This window comes from Propithecus coquereli, unplaced genomic scaffold (assembly GCF_000956105.1).
Source record: "Propithecus coquereli isolate 6110/MARCELLA unplaced genomic scaffold, Pcoq_1.0 Scaffold114, whole genome shotgun sequence".
Taxonomy (NCBI): domain Eukaryota; kingdom Metazoa; phylum Chordata; class Mammalia; order Primates; family Indriidae; genus Propithecus; species Propithecus coquereli.
Genome location: NW_012135414.1, coordinates 2,204,377 through 2,210,377, shown reverse-complemented (window position 1 = coordinate 2,210,377; position 6,001 = coordinate 2,204,377).

Below are 6,001 nucleotides of genomic sequence, written 5' to 3'. Positions count from 1 at the left end.
CTCCTTCTCTCTCCTTTTCCATCTGGACCACGTGGCTTTTTGGAAAAAGCTCCAGCTGACCTGGGGCCAGGTGCCCTGGATGTGTGACCTGTGGCAGGTCAGCCTCCCTTTCTGGAATCTGGTTTCATCACCTGTATAGTGAGAGAGTAGGACCTCAGGTCTGTAAGCCAGTGCTCCCCGCTCTGCAGTTCTGCTCACAAAACGTAGGGGAGGATGTGGCACATCCCAGTCCCCTAGGTCCACCTCTGCTCGCCCCAGGGCGCGGGGGAGACACCAGAGTAGATTCATGTTTGACATGCTCCTTTGGACTCTAAAGTGTTCTTGGCTGTTAAGAGGAAGCATCTTTTCTAAGTTATGACTTCATATGACTGAATTGTTATGCTCATGGTATTTTAGGTTCATTTATTCACTGAAGATTTACTGAGTGCCCACTCTGTGCTAGATATTATTTCAGATGCTGGGGCTACAGCAGTAAGAAAGGTAAGTGGACCTGCCAAAGGTGCTGCCCCCCTGCCCCCTGCTTCCAGATGAGCTCTGGAAGGCAGGTGTGTGGTGGATAATGCTCACCTAGTATTCCTTTGGGTCATGCAGGTCAAGCATTTCAGCTCCACAGGATGTGTAAGCCTGATTTCTGGTCATCTCTCCTTAAGGAATCACAGACCATTCATTAATTTTTAAAAGGACATCAAAACATACGTATCCTAATAGAGTTACTGGTCACAGGATTTAACCCTGGTCATGAAAGCCAAGTGACTCACTTCTTGGCCTCCATATTGCTTTCTGGAATAAATGATATCGGCAATGATGCCACACGAGGAGGGAAGCCAGGCGCTAATCTGGCAGAGGCATGGTCCGTCATCAATTATAAAGGGAGGAATGGGAAGAGGCTGCAAGTTTCTCCCAGGTAGCCACCATCGCCCTGCTGAGCTGGTCTCACTGCCTCCGAGGGAAAAGCCAGTGTTAGGTATTCATAGGAGGGAGCCCAAGTGTCCCCAAAGCACAATAGTCTTGTTAGGACTGGAAAGCTGTCTCATGGCCAGGTGGACCCTGGTCTGAAGGAGAAATAGTAGCTGAGTGTGAACTTTTCTCATTCAGAATATATAATTCTGCCCCCCCACCCCAGATTGACTGCGAGCCCAATTTTCTGTGATACTGATGGAGTGCTGTGTGTCCTGGGCTGGATTTTTTTCTCATTCTTCCTGCTTAATTGTACCCACCATTTGTAGGGGCCACAGTGATCACCCTTTTCTAAATAAACCATGTCTTTCCCCAGCTCTACATCTTTGCCCAAGATAGAGGCACGTCCTCCTCCCTTCCCCAGTGGGGTGTTCCTGTTCACTCTTCAGGGGCCAGTGCTGTGTCTCCTTTCTTCTCCCTCCTGCCTCTTGCAGAGTTACCTGCTCCCTTCTTGTGCTCCCACAGCCCTTACCATCTCTCCGTGTCACTGTGTGGCATGTGGTGCACCTGTCTTCTCTACTACACCTTGAGATCAGCATTCTGCCTCCTTCCTCCCAGCGCCCCGCATACAGCGAGTGCTGCCAAGGGCAGACGCTCAGCAGAGATCGAATGCATGATCCCAGAACCCAGCTTTGCCTCCCAGCTTCAGCACGAACTAGCCTGTGATACTGACCAAGTCACCTGGCCTCTCTGAGCCTTGGTTTCCTCCTTGAAGACTGGGGATGCCGTGTAGCTCAGAGGAGACACACACATCTTTGCCCAAGATGGAGGTGCAGGGCGGTGCAGTAACAGATTGCTATTGGGACAGATAGAAGGCTGCATCTTCAGCCACAGGTACCTGCTGGATCTGAACCAGCCACCTCCTGGACAAGGGCTCCAATGTCTTTCGTGACGCCCTTTCTCCAGAGCCTATGCTGGGTTTCCTTTGTCTACCCTGAATCAGGGTGATTATGAGGGGACAGTTTCTGGAACATGCAGGGGTAGTTGGTTAATCTGGGTCAGTTACTGACCTTAAATTTCCATGTGAACATTTTACAGGTAGAGTTTCTCCTGCTGAAGTTTGGTAAAAAGATAAAGAATTGCCTGGATGTGATGGCTCATTCATTTACTCACTCAACAAATAGTTATTAAGCGCCTACTATGAACTAGGCACTGGGAACACAGCAGGGACATGTGGCTTCTGCCCTCATGGGGTCTACAACCATTCACTCACTCTCCTTACCTTGGACACATCCCTGCCTCTCTCTGGGCATTAGACCCCTGAGATTCTGGGTGTGGGATGTAAAGACAAAGTAAGACCTGAAATCTGGAAAGATCTATAAGGGCTTTGTCTTTGCTGGGTGTGTTGTTACAAAAAGACCTATGTTCATCTCAAAGTCTGGCACTGGACACGGGCATGGGGGTGTTTTCAAGCCAGTGAAGGCTGGGAAACCAGCGAGTCTGCATTTCTCTTCATCACCCCTGCCTCTGTCCAAAACAGCAGGTGGGCGGTGCAAGCATTTGAGGGTTTCTGTGCGCAGGCTCTGGCTGCCCTCCTGACTCACACTGCTCCCACCTCAGCCTCACCAGACCACCCCACACTGTTCAGACAAAGCCCTCACTCTCCAGGCTTGTCCTTCATGTGGGCAGTTTCCTCAGGCTGGAGTGGCCTTTCTCTCCTCCTCACCCTTCAAGGCTCAGCTCACACACCACCTTGTCTGTGCAGCCTTCTCACGTGCCTCCGTAGAACTGACCACCCGGGCAACAGGAGGGGCACACAGCTATTGGAGTAGGTTCGTTTCATTCTGCCTTGCATCGTGGCGAGTTTGTTGTGTGTCTCTCTCTGACTGCTGTGAGCTATTGCAGTGGAAGGGCTGTGTCTGATTCATTATGGGCCAGGGAGCCATAGCCAGGAGCTGTCAGTGATCACCATGAATTGAACTGACCATTTATTCAGATCCAGTGCTGTTCTTCTGTCAAAAATCCAGATCCCAATGTCTTTCCTTGAGATCAATGTCCCCTTTTCCCTCCAATACACACACCCCAACAGGATGGTGCAGCCATCGTGATTCCTAGGAGAGCTTTGGGGGTTCCAGTCTCCTCCCTGTAGTAACAGCTGCTCTCTCTGAAGAGCTACATCAGGAGTGTGGTGGGTTTCCTCACAACTTGAGTCTGATCATAACACATTCATGGAAATTAAAGCTAGCCCATGAGACCACAGGCTTATGGCCCCAAAGAAATAAGTCTGTGTCTACATAATACCATGCTGCCAGGTTGCCAATAGCTTTGACTGCAGCATGGGCACAGGATGGGACATCAGGGAGCAGCTGCTGTTCCCTTGGTGGGTCACTCAGGATGGGCTAGGTTATGCTGCAGTAACATACAACCTCTTAATTTCAGTGGCTTAACATGACGATGGTTTATTTCTTCCTCATGCTACATGTCTATTGGGGGTTTTCAGGGGGCCCTCCTCAGAGACCCTGGCAGATGGAGACTCTACCATCTGGGACATCACCAGTTATTATGACCAGAGAAGGACACACTGGAGCATCTTGCGCCAGAAATTAAATGTGCTGACCCAAAAGTGACATATGTCACATATGCTCACAGCTCACTGGCTCTGTGGAGTCCTACCACGTGCTGAGAAGGAAGAGAGCTAGAAACGTTGCACCTCCGCATTTGGGCACAGTGGCATTTCCCAGTACACTCAGAAAGCTGCTTTAGCATCGGTCTGTCAATGTCACACACTGTCATGTCCTGAAAATCGTCATCTAGTTTCACTCCTCACTTGTACACCTCCTGGGTGGCAGAGTGATGCTGGGAAGGAACCCTGGATGGGGAGGGAGGGGACCCAGGTTTGATTCTCGGCCATCGTTCCTATTCTTCTATATGACCTTGGTCAAGTTTCTCCTGAGAAAATGGAGCCATTCAATTAGGTGGTCTCTGGTACTCTGTAACCTCTGACACATTTGCTCACGTCTTTCTAGCAACTTCCAACCAGAGGTCTGGTAGGCCCAGGGTTACTTGCAAGGTAAATATATCACTCTCATTGGCTGATAAATCTAATTTTAACAATTTAATACTTATTTTAGGGTTTGCAAATTATTTAACAAGAAAATAAAGGGGTATAACAAGAAAGCTTCAGTTACAACTTCCCTGAGATGCCTGGATCTGGGTCCTGCCTCACCGCTTCCTGGCTGTGTGGCAGAGGGGCTGAGGGTGGGCTTGGAGTCAGACTGACCAGGGTCCAAGTCCCAGCCTTGCTGCTTGCTCAGTTTTCTCAGCCTCAGCTTCTCACCTGTGATGTGGGGATAATAGTGTTTCCATCTGGGCTTGTTTTGAGGATCCAGCGAGATGAAGCATGCAAAGTTCTCAGCACGGAGCCTGGCGCACGGGTAAATAGTAAGTGGTAGATGATATTGTGTCCCCTTTCCCAAGAAAATACTCTATTTTAAGAATGTTTTAAAAAGATTTCATGAGAATAATCAACATGGCAGATGAATTCTCCTTACCTCCCACCTCCTGGCCCGTGGCCTAAGTGTATGTAGGGAGCTGGAGCCAGGTGGGCTGAGCTGAGGCTTGGAGGTACTTAGTTATTACCAGCAGGTGCACGTGCCGGGATGGGCCAGGGCCCATGGGTCCCGAGGACCAGCCTCCTGCTCCCCTGCTGCATAGACAATCTGCTTGCTCCCTGCTCTTGGGGACCTTGCAGTCCCTGCCCAATTTAAAGTTCAAACTCTGCAAGTGCACAAAGTTGAAGGTTTGGCAGCTGTGGGACCTGGGCTTCAGAGACTCCATGTTCCTTGCCCTGTCCCAGAGGGGCCCTGCTGGGGTGAGGTGGGCGTAGGAGAATGCCGGACAGAGAACCTGGAGACTGGGTCCCCCTGTAGTCCTGCCCTTCAGAAGCCACGGACTCCGGGCCCGCAACTCCCCTTCACCAGGCCTGGGTGTCTGGGCTGTGAAATGGGTTGTCTCCTTTCAGGCTTGCTGTGAGGACCTGGATTCATCAAAGCTTAGAGAAAGTAAAGTGCTTTGTAAGGTGTGAGATTGAGGTGTACATGTGAGGGACTTCGTTAAGTCAGGGATGTCGCCAGGCAAATGAGGTTTTATAGGTTTCTTTTTTCTTCTCCTCTCCCCTTCACTCCCTTCCCCTCCTTTCCTCTCTCCTCCCCTTCCTGTCCTTTCACAATAAAAAATAACAACTTGACAGTTTCGAGACTAAAAAGCAGCCTTCAATAAAGCAGCAGAAGTTGCAAAATTTCATATTACAGTATGGTTTTCTTCTGGAATGTTTATAAAGAACACAGGTCAAAGTGAAAAATGGGAAGATTGTTACCACTTATTTTCCATCTGCTAATAGAACATTGCCCTTTTGCTACCCCACGGATACCCTGACCTCAACAGGCATATGACAAATTCATGATCATCATCTCCCCCGTCCCCATCTGCTGCTGTCATCTTCCCCATCTCAGCGTCTCAGTGGGTGGCACCTGTATCTTATCCTCCCTGACAAGCCAGAAACCCGGGAGACAACCCCTACCCCTCGGTCTCCCTCATTCACCTCTATAATCCTAAATTTTTTATCTCCCAAATATTATTTTACATGTATGATATATATAATTGGCCCTTGAACAACACAGGTTTGAACTTCATGGGTCCAGTTATATGTATATTTTTTTCAATAAATATATGGGGACATTTTTTGGAGATTTGTGACAATTGGAAAAAACTCGCAGGTGAATCACCACTCCTGAGACAGCAAGACTAAGCCCTCCTCTTCCTCCTCCTCCTCAGCCTACTCAACGTGTAGATGGTGAGGATAAAGACCTTTATGATGATCCATATCCGCTTAAAGAATAGTAAATACATTTTCTCTTCTTCGTGATTTTCTTAATAACATTTTCTTTTCTATAGATTACTTTATCATACAAATACGGAATATAATACACACAACATACAATGTACGTGTTCATTGTTCTTGGTGAGGCTTCTGGTCAACAGCCAGCCATTAGCAGTCCAGTTTTTGGGGAGTCAAATGTTATAAATGGATTTTTTTTTTTTTTTT